This window comes from Pinus tabuliformis, chromosome 5_1, assembly GCF_031772625.1.
Source record: "Pinus tabuliformis cultivar Carrire ecotype Pingquan chromosome 5_1, CPIR1, whole genome shotgun sequence".
Classification (NCBI taxonomy): domain Eukaryota; kingdom Viridiplantae; phylum Streptophyta; class Pinopsida; order Pinales; family Pinaceae; genus Pinus; species Pinus tabuliformis.
Genome location: NC_142305.1, coordinates 742,085,062 through 742,098,020, shown reverse-complemented (window position 1 = coordinate 742,098,020; position 12,959 = coordinate 742,085,062).

Genomic DNA, 12,959 nt, shown 5'->3' with positions numbered 1-12,959 from the left:
TCAGGATTATGAAGTTCAAGCCAACCGTGACTAATGCGGGATGAGGCCCTGAGAGGTCATTTCTCCGCAGTTTTTAGAGGTAAGGGGGACTGTGTAGAAGAGAGGTCGGGAGGAAAAATCTGTGCATTTCTTGAGATCAATGAGCTCTAGCTGAGGGAGGGAACTGGAGGACACATACGCGCAGTTCTAGAGGCCAAGGGAGGCTGGACTCTCTACGCATTACAGGGTTCCAACAAGCAAGGGGGAAATATCGAGGACTAAAAGTGTGAAGTGCACAATTTAAGTCATACTGGGAGGAACAAATGCACAATTCTGGGGTCAAGGAAGGCTTGTGAGAGATTTTTCGGCGTAAATCAAATGGAAAACCATTTGTCGACGCGTTTCGAACCAACTAGTGTGGTTCATCGTCAGGACAAGTTGAAGAAACAGATCCAGCCTAGCAAGTTAAATAGTCTAAGCAGAGCCTCCAACGGCTATCTTGACCAACGGCTAGTTTGACTCTAGGACCGGGGTCAAAAATTATTTTATTAATTTAATTAACAATCTCAGGGATCAATAAATATATAAAATTAATGGGTATTAGTTCAAAAAATATTATAAAAATAATAAGTTAAATAGAATTTAAAGGAAAACCAGGACCTTATAATATATGAATAAAATGAATAAATATATAAATTAATTTTATTAAAAGAATTATTAATTTTTTTTTTATAAGTTAATTAGTTACATAAAGGGCATTATAATATCAGAATAAAATAAAGTAATATCCAAATGGATGCTAGGTTAGTTTAAAAAGTATAAGTTGATTAGAAATTAATTGGAAAATTAGTTATGTAAAGGACCTTATAATAACTTATATGCATAAAATATATAAAAATAATTGAAAAGGGTGAGTATTTAGAGGAATTATTAAAAATTAAAAGAAAATTAGTACCAAAGGACCTAATAAGTTATAAGAAATGAGAGAATTAAATAATAATAATAATAATAATAAATAAATAAATAAAAACAAAAACAAAATAAAATACAGATATATATTAAAATAAATAAATAAACAAAAATAATATAAAATAAAATACAGATATATAATTAAAAAATAAAAAAATAATATAAAATAAAATACAGATATATAATTAAAATAAATAAATAAATAAATAAAAATAAAAATAAAATTCAAATCAAATCAAATACAGAGATATAAAAAAAAAATTAAAAAAAAATAAAAAACAAAAAAAACCTAAGGAGGAGGGCGGAAAAACGCCTAAGAAGGGAGTGCTGGGACCCAACACCTACTGATTTTCCAGCCATCTTCCCTATTGAGATTGCTTGGCCTCTTTTCAATCTCAAGCGCTTCCCTAAATTTACGATGATGGAAATGCGAAACCCTAGCAATAACACTAGCCTCCTCAATACAAACATGATGATTGGTTTTCTCAGCATGTTCAGCTAAAGCGGAAGACTTAGCTCTCCTATGCTTAAGGTCCGCTGCATGCTCGCTAATCCTTTGATTAATGGAGCGACCAGTCTCCCCAATATAGGGGGTCCCACAGGAACAAGGGATCATATAAACACCTTTCATATCCTTAGGGTCGATAGGATCCTTCACCGATCTGAGGGACATACGAATGGTGTTCAAGGGCCTAAAAGTCACAGGGATACTATGCTTCCTGAGAATCCTTCCAATTCTATCAGTGACCCCCTGAACATACGGAAGATGGACACCTGGAATTCGTTCCTTTGGTTCCCTTTTAGTCAGAGAATTCTTGGAAGCTTTAAGGAAAGCCCTCTCACCCATGTATCTACTATAACCATTCTCCACAAAGACATCAAGCAGATGGGATTTTTCTTTCTCAAAGCTCTTCTTGTCTGAGATCCTTAGGGCCCGCGTAGGAAGGTTGTTGGGCTTTGGAATTGCATAGTAAAACTTCCCTGGAGGACAATGAATGTGCACTGTGCAGATCCAAGTAGTAAGGTCACATCAATGAGGGTTGAGACTGCGTAGTGCACAGTTCAGTCAGGGCCCTATGAAGCTAAGTTTCCCAGTCGGGAAGCTTCTCCAAAAATGGCTAAGTGCGGGAGGAAGATAGACTTGTATGATTACACACTTAACATACTTAGACGGCACAACAACATAGACCATCGGAGCAAAAAACAAAGAATTACCCTATGTGTGACTGTCTCATGACAAGAAGCGACAAGTACAACACTTGAGATAGACTTTAGGACGACCGTGACGACACTTGTGTGACAGTGCTCAAGACTTTGTGTATGAGTGTGGCAGGTGTTTACATTGCTAGGACAACTCGTATACGTAAATACCAACCTTCGAAACCGCTAGAAAAGGTTCGGAAACATGGAAAAACAATCAAACATGCCAAAAGACGACAAATAATCCAACAAGTGAAATGGTTCAAAGAACTTTAGAAAAGCTCATGAAATGAGCTTAAGAGTTTGCAACAATCAAGGGATAGACCAAGGAAGGCTCCAAAATTTGAGTGAAAACCAAAATTTTGGAGGGTGTTGCAACCGCTACAATAGGAAGCTTGATGGAAAGGATATGGTAACATGGATACTACATATGGAGCAGTCTTAGATCTACACAATGTGCAATAGACGTAAAAGGTACGCATTACATCTTTATATTTAGAACCCAATTAGTTTGTGTGGTATAAATGGCTTTGTTATCGTAAATCAATTATCTCCTGGACAATTTTTATAGAGGAATTGATAGCACATTACGAAGATGCAAAACGAAATACCTTCTTTAGCCAATTGATAAATCTCACACAACAAGGTTCAGTTGTGGAACACAATAAGAACCTCCAAAGATTAAATATCAACATTTTTCTCATTCCTCTCCTTTAATTCCCCTTAAATTTCACCTTAACCTATTTTTCATCCATTTTTATCATACCCCCTTCTCATGCCTCATTCCCTTAGTATACGTTTCACTCCTTAAATCCTGCTATTTTATACCCCTCAACATTTTAAATTAGTATAGATCCATAATTAACAATAATGATGACATTAATTATTTTATTAATAGTAATAAGAATATTATTACTATTGATATCATAATTAGTTCTATTAAATAAATTTATAATGTTAGTAGTTTTAACTTAGGCATAATAGTTATTTTAATATATCCAACCCTTTAAGATTAATACAGTAGACCCTTAATTAAAATCTTATTACCAAAATACAATTTAAATTAACATAATGAATTATTTTAAATTAACATTTAAATATAATAATGTGTTATATTAAATTTAACATTAACATAATTGTTTGGATTATATTAAATAAACTTATATAATGATTGATCATATTAAATAGAAATATTAATAAGTATTCAATTTTATTATTATTATTATTATATTTTTTGGTCTTTTCTTCTGATTTAATTAACTGTTGGTCGGCTCCCTCTCTCAATTCATTTTTTCTCCTTCCCTATTTATCTCCTCTTTTTTCCTTCTCTTATTGGCGGGGTTTTCTTGATGATGAGTCATGTTATTGACTTGAAACGTCGAAACAAAAATGAACATTGTGGTTACTCTGAGATCTCATAATCAAAATCCTAACCTCATAAATCTCCAAACTCTCATTAAATATCAATTTAACTGATATTCTAGATGAGAATTTGACTGATGTCTTCATAGGGACTTTAAAGGATAACATCCAACATGAGGTTCTCCTTTGGGAACCTTAGTCATTGGGGAATGCATTCAAGGTGGCAAGAAATGTTGAAAGAAAAAATATGGCAATAAGGAGATCTACTACTCACAACTATAAAGATGTAAATGTTGCCACTCCTAGCATCCCACAACCTACTGGGTTGACACCACAATAATTACAAGAAAAAAGGTAAAAGGGCTTTGTTACGGTTGTGATAGAAAATACACTAAAGTTCAGATGTGTGCTAATAAGAAATTATTCTACATAGATTGGGAAGAGGATGAAGAAAAGGAACAAAAAACATAAAAATAAGAAGATATACACTAGGAACCAACCTCGGGGGTTGAAAAAAAAGAAATAAATCTGACTATATCTTGTAATGCATTGGCGAGAATTAACACTCCTCAAACTCTCAAGATAGAAGTATATATCAAGAAGAAAAAGGTAATAGTCTTGATTGATTCGAACAATACTCATAATTTTATTCATTGTGAGATATACAAGGATTTGAATTGCTTTCTATATCCAACACTAAAGTATCAAGCGATGGTTGCAGATGAAGGAACTATAAATTGCTCAGGGAAGTGCCTTAATATCAATATAACCATGGGAATATGTATTGAATATTATAATGCTTTCCATTCCAATGGGTGGTCTTGATGTTGTATTAGGAGTCCAATGGTTACAATCTTTGGGGACGATAAATTTTAATTTTCAAGAACTTTTCTTGAAAATTTTCTGGGAATGAAAAGAAGTTGAATTAAGTGGTATCGCGGGGAAACCTGGGAATATAATCATCTCTAAGGGCATGACAAATATTTTGAAGATGGAACAAGAAGGGGTAATTTCACTATTATGCTCACTATATGTTCAAACATCCAAGTCATCCAATTCTCCAGATCACCAAAGAGTTCTTGAAAATATTTCCAAGGTATTTGAGACTCCCAAAGATCTCCCACCTATTCATGATCATGATCATTCTACTCACTTGATTCTAATAAACATTCCTCCAAACATTAGACCTTATAGATGTCCTTATGCCCAAAAGAGTAAATTGAACGTATGGTCGCTGAAATGCTAGAGGTAAGTATAATTCAATCTAGCCAAATTTCTTTCTCTTCTCCAATAGTATTAGTGCCAAAGAAGGATGGATTAGGGGGAGAATGAATTCAGGGTGGCAAGAAATGTTGAAGGAAAAAATATGGCAAAAAGGAGATCTACTACTCACAACTACAAAGATGGAAGTGTTACCACTCCTAGCCTCCCACAACCTACTAGGTTGACACCACAACAACTATAGGAAAAAAGGTAAAATGGTTTTGTTATAGTTGTGATAGAAAATACACTAAAGGTCATATGTGTGCTAAGAAGAAATTATTATACATAGATTGGGAAGAGGATGAAGAAAAGGATCAAGAAACATAAAAATAAGAAGATATACCCTAGGAACTAACCTTGGGGGTTGAAAAGGAAGAAATAAATCCGACTATATCTTGTAATGCATTGGTGAGAAGTACCACTCCTCAAACTCTCAAGATAGAAGGATATATCAAGAAGAAAAAGTTAATAGTGTTGATTGATTTGAGCAGTAACCATAATTTTATTCATTGCAAGATAGCTAAGGATTTGAATTACTTTCTATATCCAATACCAGAGTATCAAGTGATGGTTGCAGATGAAGGAACTATAAATTGCTCATGAAAGTGCCATAATATCAATATAACCATGGGGGAATATGTATTGAATAGTCTAATGCTTTCCATCCCAATGGGTGGTGTTGATGTTGTATTAGGAGTCCAATGGTTACAATCTTTGAGGACGATAACTTTTAATTTTCAAGAACTTTTCTTGAATTATTTTTGGAAATGAAAATAAATTGAATTAAGGGGTATCATGGGGAAACATGAGAAGATAATCTGCTCTAATGGAATGAAAAATCTTTTGAAGAAGGAAAAATAAGGGGTAATTGCATAATTATGCTCACTATATGTTCAAATATCTAAGTCATCCATTTCTCCAGATCTCCAAAGAGTTCTTGAAAATCATTCCAAGGTATTTGAGACTCCCAAAGATCTCCCACCTATTCACAAACATGATCATGCTACTCACTTGATTCCAATAAGTGTTCCTCCAAACATTAGACCTTACCTATGTCCTTATGCCTAGAAGAGTAAATTGAATGTATGGTTGCTGAAATGTTAGAGGTAAGCTTAATTCAACCTAGCCAAAGTTCTTTCTCTTCTCCAGTAGTATTAGTGCCAAAGAAGCATGGATCATGGGGAACATGCATTCAGGGTGGAATGAAATGTTGAAAGAAAAAATATGGCAACAAGGAGATCTACTACTCACAATTATCAAGATGGAAGCGTTGCCACTCCTAGCCTCCCACAACCTACTAGGTTGACACCATAACAACTACAAGAAAAAAGGTAAAAGGGCTTTGTTACAGTTGTGATAGAAAATACACTAAAGGTCATATGTGTGCTAAGAAGAAATTATTATACATAGATTGGGAAGAGGATGAATAAAAGGAACAAGAAACATAAAAAGAAGAATATATACACTAGGAACCAACCATGGGGGTTGAAAAAGAAGAAATAAATCTAACTATATCTTGTAATGCATTGGCAAGAATTACCACTCCTCAAACTCTCAATATAGAATGATATATCAAGAAGAAAAAGGTAATAGTGTTGATTGATTCGATAAATACCCATAGTTTTATTCATTGTAAGATAGCCAAAGATTTGAATTGATTTCTATATCCAACACTAGAGTATCAAGTGATGGTTGCAGATGAAGGAACTATAAATTTTTCAAGAAAGTGCAATAATATCAATATAACCATGGGGGAATGTGTATTGAATAGTTTAATGCTTTCCATTCAAATGGGTGGTGTTGATGTTGTATTAGGAGTCCAATGATTTCAATCTTTGGGGACGATAACTTTTAATTTTCAAGAACTTTTCTTGAAAATTTTCTGGGAATGAAGGGAAATTGAATTAAGGGGTAACCTAGGGAAACCTGGGAAGATGATAAGCTCTAATGGCATAAAAAATCTTTTGAAGAAGGAATAACAAGGGGTAATTGCACAATTATGCTCACTATATGTTTAAACATCTAATTCATCTGATGAGGCTCGTCAATGGGTAATTATATGGACCTTAATGCCACTCTCCAGCTTATTAAAATCAACTTTTATCACATTTCTTTACATGTTTTTTTATATTTTTCTTAGCGAGAAGGGTAAAGATGAGATGTCATGTCTTTTGGTCTAATGTGAATTGTTTGCAGGTTTTGGAGAAAATTTTGGCTAACTAAAGTGAAGGAACTCGAAATAGACAAAGAAAGGGATTTTAGGAGACTGGATCTCCCTCCTTAACTCCTCACTCACTCGAAGATTCCTCCACTAGATCTCATCAGCTCGTGGTTACAAGAAGCTGATCCATTAAGGTCATTGGTAGCCAAGCCAGTGATAGTTGAAGAGTAGTTGATCTCGAGTTGGAAGCCAAGCCTCCCTAAATTTAAGGAAGTTGTTGGTAGCTTCAGTTGTATAAATAAGAAGGCCTAGAGACTCATTAGGATTTGAACTTTTTTGTTGTATCCAAGAGGAAATTTTGAGCTAACACATTGTTATTGATGACTCTTATGTATTTTTTATATTTTAATGAAAATGAGAATCATTCCCTTGATCTAGCACTGAGTTGACTCAAAGGGCTGAAGCTCTTGGGTTAGGGCCCAACCCTAGCAGCAGAAGTTCCTCTTTTTGTACATGTATGCTTAGATTACATTCATAGTTAGCTCCTGAAGTGATTTTGGTTTTGTTAATCTGCAAGTATTTGGGTGATTAATTATTTTTATTCCATTTGTGGATAGTTAGATCAGTGTATCATAATGACAGTGAAAACTTCAGAAAATATTGTCATAGTGGCTTTCACCTCATCTTCTTTATAGGATCATGAATTGAGGGTTCCCTTCACACAACCCAAAAACATATTTCTTGTTTGATTACTGCATAATCTAGGGTTTCTTGATGATTATATCATTTTCTTTGAGTTTCTTAGAATTAGTTGCAATTGTCATTTTGATCTCTTGAGTCTTGCTATGGTTTAAAAGCATTTCCATTCATGAACTTAGCCATTAGCTAATAACAACTTTGTTTTCCTCCATTCAATAAATATTTTCCATGTATAGATGAATTTGTGCATAAATGAAGACAAGAGTGTATGTTGTTCCAAGAGCTTGTAATTTGTAGGGAGACCTCATCTCATTCACCTCATCTAAGTCCTATTCGCCCATGCTACCAAAGTCCACTAAACCCTAAATCTGAATTCTTGTTTTGTAAGCAAAGTTGTCATTTCCATTGAGCAAATCCAACCATCTCAAAGCATCTGACTGAACCTTGGATAATGTTCACCTCCTCCATGCCTTATTTCTCCATAAGACACCTTTCCCACACTTCATTATACCTTTCCTACCATCTCCTAAGCTTTCAGCCTATTTCCTGTAGTAAAACAGGGCATCCTGCAGTAGAACTAGGACATCTTGTAGTAGTATGACAAGAAACCCTATAGCAACATATTTTAAGCCCAAATTTAGCAAAAAATTTCATCTGAGCTTAGATTAGGCCTCCACTTGGCTTCTATACCTTTGAGACTAGTCCATACCTTTCCCTCCATACATGTCTCCCCTGCCAAAGAACAAGTGAAAATTAGAATTTGCATTCATTAACAAAAAAAAAAAAAAACAAACAAACAAACTTTTTCTACAATTTCTAAATTAGCACATGCATGCAACAGTCATAATACTTAGATCAGATTCCATGCTCAATTAGTCTATATCATCACATGTTATAAACAAGGTTAAGTTAGGTTTCTTTTGCAACAAAAATGTGTAAATGTGTAGTTAGATGATTTCATGTCACTTTATAGATCTTCTAATTCAGTCTTTCATTCCTTAAAGTAGGCAACATTCATTTTCTTCCATTAAGGATAATTTTCCCTTCTCTATTTGGTAGTCAGACTCCTAGTCCATAGGAGATTGGTTTGAAAAACCCTAGTGGCTTATCGCCCTAGTTGAAAAGTGACAAGAGTAGACCATTGCATCTACTGTTTATACAACACTGTCACCTCCAAGTTTGTACGAACCCTGGATTGATGAAGTAAAGTTGGTATCCACAGGATTTGCAACATTATTGCTGCAATATTGGTGCTCATCACTTTTTGGCACTGTTTCTAGGGAGTTTTCTAATTAGATGTGATTTTTGCTTTCTTTCTTTCCTTATTTCTTTATAATTTTGCAAATAGTTCCATTCAACAAATAGTTGCAATCTTTTTCTTTCTTTCCAATTCTGCAAGTAGTTCCATTCAGCAAGTAGTTGAAATTTGGTCTTGCTTTCTTTTCCATTCTATAGGTAGTTCTATTCAACAAGTAGTTGTAATTTGCTTTTGCTTTCTTTCCATTCTGCAAGTAGTTATAAAAAAAAGCCCTAAAAGGAAAAAACAAACTCCTTTCATGCCTCGTAGGAGTAGATACAACTTAGAGAAATATTTGCCAAATACCCCCACCACATCAAACAACCAACCTTCTCTCTTCTTCGGTGGATGTGAGTTAGAGGACCCATTAGCTGAACAACCAAAGATTTTTGAAGAGCCTATCGGGGAAGAAGAAGAGACCATTCCACCAACTTACATCATGGTTGAAAATAGAAATGGGATTGGACACAAAGAAGGAGATGAGAATAGAGATAAGGGTGTCTTTCCCATCATAGAAACTAATGGGGATGCTAGGATGAAAAACATAAGCCCCTCTGATCTTCCTCACTTTCATGGATTGACCTCAGAAGACCTGGAAACCTTTTTGTTTGAGTTTGTTGTCATATGCATAAGTTATGATTACACCTCTGATGACAGTAAGTTGAAATTATTCCCATCCACTCTCAAGATGTAACCTTGTGCTGGTTCATGGGTTTACCTGGGGACAACATCACCACCTGGGCTCAGATGCAACAAGCCTTCAACAATAAGTATAGGGACTACTGCAGGTCCAAAGATACCAAAGAGGAATTTTTTAGAATGAACTTGGGATGTGATGAATCTTTAGAAGATTATGAGGAAAGATTCCAACTCATCTACAAAAGGGTTAGGTGCACCCTTGATCTTGAATCACTTAAGCTAATCCTTCTTAGAGCGATCGGGGAATACCTCCTAGAAACCCTAAACCTGCTGTCAGGACGAGACATCTATTAGTTACCCTATGATGATATCAAGACAGTTTTCAAAAATCATTCTAGGGTAGTTAGAAAGAAGGGTAGGGCTAGTCAAGCTTTGGCTAGTTCATCCTCCTCCAACACATCCATAAAAATTGAAATTGGGAACATGTTGGAAGACTTTAAGAGTGAAATGTTGCATACCCTTGCTTTTCAAATGGAAACCATGTAGATCAAGAGGAAGCAAGAGGAAGAAGAGAGAGCCTTAGCTTTCTTTTTCCCTAGATGGACCAGGAGGCACCCTAGGAACTTATGTCCATTAAATATCATAGACATATGCTCGGTATGTGAGGAGAACCACTAAACAGATAAGTGCCCTTTGTTTCTTGGACTAAAAGCTGTGTATCAGGGAACTGAAGGGGTGGTTGTACAACTCTGCTATATCAACCAAAGGAGGCCTCAAGGACCTCAACCATACCAACAAGGCATGCAAGTGGCATCCTATTCATATTACAACCCTAAACATAATACATCCATTCCCCCTTGGTGCCCTCCTGCTCATCCTTCATGGTCCACACCTTCTCCTTGGTCTTTTGCACCTCAATACCATTCCCAATATGCTAAACAACCATTTCATCCATATGCTCCTCCACAGCCTAAGTGGAATGCACCATCCCAGAGGTGGAAGCCCCCATACAGCCAAGCTATAGCTTTGCTCCCTCCAACTCCATCTCAACCACGGCTCCTATACCCTGCTCCACCTAAGCAACCTCAGATGCATGCTAAACGAAATCCGAACCTGAACAATAGACATGCACAACAGGTCTATAGTGGAGAAGCATCCTACCTTGCCTATGCTGTGGAAATTCAAGAAATTAACCTCAGGTTTGGAAGAGTGCTTCTGAATAATAAACCTCTATCTCCACCCGAGGAGCGTGAAGAGGAAAAGGAGGAAAGTGTCCCTCAAGAAAATCCACCTCCTTTTCTTGAGAGATTAATCCATCCTGTCCAACACACCCCAGAAGAGACTGAACTACTGGGTGAATTGAAAAACATGTGTGTTAAAATACCGCTTCTCCAAGCTATCAAATATGTCCCCATCTACAACAACTTTAATCAAGGAGAAATGTTTCAAACATCCAAGGAGGCGAAAGAAAGACACCCACCCCTACCATTAATGTCATTAGACAACTGTCTGACTTAATGTTGGGGTGGGTGATTTTCCTGAAGTATCTAGATCCTGGGTCCTTTGGTAGATGTACACATTGATGGCATCATTGTTGCCCATACCTTGATCGATCTTAGGGATACCATCAATGTGATGACTAAGGAGACTATGCTTAAAATGAATCTCCAGGGATCATTAAGAAAGACCACAACAATCTTGCAGCTTACGGACAGGTCCACAGTAGCTCCGGAGGGAGTTGTTGACGATGTGATGGTCTAAATTGATTCCTGGGAATACCTTGATGACTTCTTAGTTCTCCAACATAAGACTAAGTTCAATGGTTATCCTCTCATCTGTGGGAGGCCATGGTTAGCCACTGCTGATGCTTACATAAGTTGCAGGGCTGGGAATTTTTCCAAACAATTGATCTTGTACCCTCCCACTCAACCATCTCTAGAGCATGACTTACCTTGATGGTCAGAAGAGGAGGAAGAATATGAAGTATACTCGTCCCCAATCTGTACCCTAGATGCTTCTATAGGAGGGGGGCAACCTGATGAAGATGAACTGATTGAGAAAATCCTCCAGAATCAACCCCCCAACACCATGTCCCTTGAGGATTTAGTGAAGAAAGCCAAATATAACCCTTGGATTGATCTATGCTTACGTGACTCAAGCCCTACTCATGTCAAGATGATAGAATTTGGTCGAGAAAGAACATTGAAAATCAACCCCTCTCTCTTTGTACATTAGGAAGAGGAATTATGTGACATGCTAAGAAAGCATATGGATGCCTTTTCCTGGAGTTACAAGGAAATGAAGGGAGTGCACCCTTCGGTGTGCACTCATCACATTTACATCAAGGAAGGTTGCAAGCTAGCATGCCAACTCCAGAGGAGAATGAACCCAGGCCTCAAAGATATAGTCAAAGAAGAACTGCAGAAGTTGTTGGTTGCAGGGTTAATTTACCCCATCTCAGATAGTGAGTGGGTGTCTCCTCTGGTTTTGGTTCGAAAGAAATTTGGAAAGTGGAGCATCTGTGTGGATTACCGAGAGCTAAAAAAAGCCACAAAAAGGGCCATTTACCTCTACCTTTCATTAACCAAGTATTATATGGACTGGCAGGAAAGAAGTTCTTCTCTTTCCTGGATGGATTTAGTGGTTACAATCAAATCCAGATCAGCCTAGAGGACCAAGATAAAACCACCTTCACCTGTCCCTAGGGTACATTTTCTTATAGGGTCCTTCCTTTTGGGTTATGCAATGCCCCTGCCACTTTTCAGAGGGCAGTCCTAAGCATCTTTGCAGAGCTAGTCCATGACTCTATGGAAATTTATATGGATGATTTCACCCCCTATGGGTGTGATTTCCTGGAGGCTCTCTCTAACTTGGGAAAGGTATTAAAAAATGCATTGAAATGAACTTATCCCTTAGTCCTGAGAAGTGTGAGTTCTTGATGACTGCAGGGACTATTCTAGGTCACTCAATATCCCAGGAAGGACTGCAAGTAGACCCAAATAAGATAGCTATCATAAAGAGGGTCCCTACTCCTCAGAAGTAGAGGGATGTCAGAATTTTCTTAGGCTTAGTTGGATACTATAGGAGATTCATAAAAGACTTTAGCAAGGTAGCCTCGCCTGGTTTGTACTATTTTCCAAGGACTCTGAATTTTTATGGTTAGAAAGCTGCCAAGAGGCCCTAGAAACCCTAAAGGACAAGTTGACTACTGCACCTATACTCCGAGGCCCAAATTGGGCTCTTCCTTTCCACATCCATGCTGATGCCTCTGACAAAGCTATAGGAGCAACTCTAGGCCAGATAGATGACAAGCTACCTTATGCCATTTACTTCATCAATAAAAATATGTCCAAAGCTGAGTTGAACTACACTGTGACTAAAAAGGAGCTC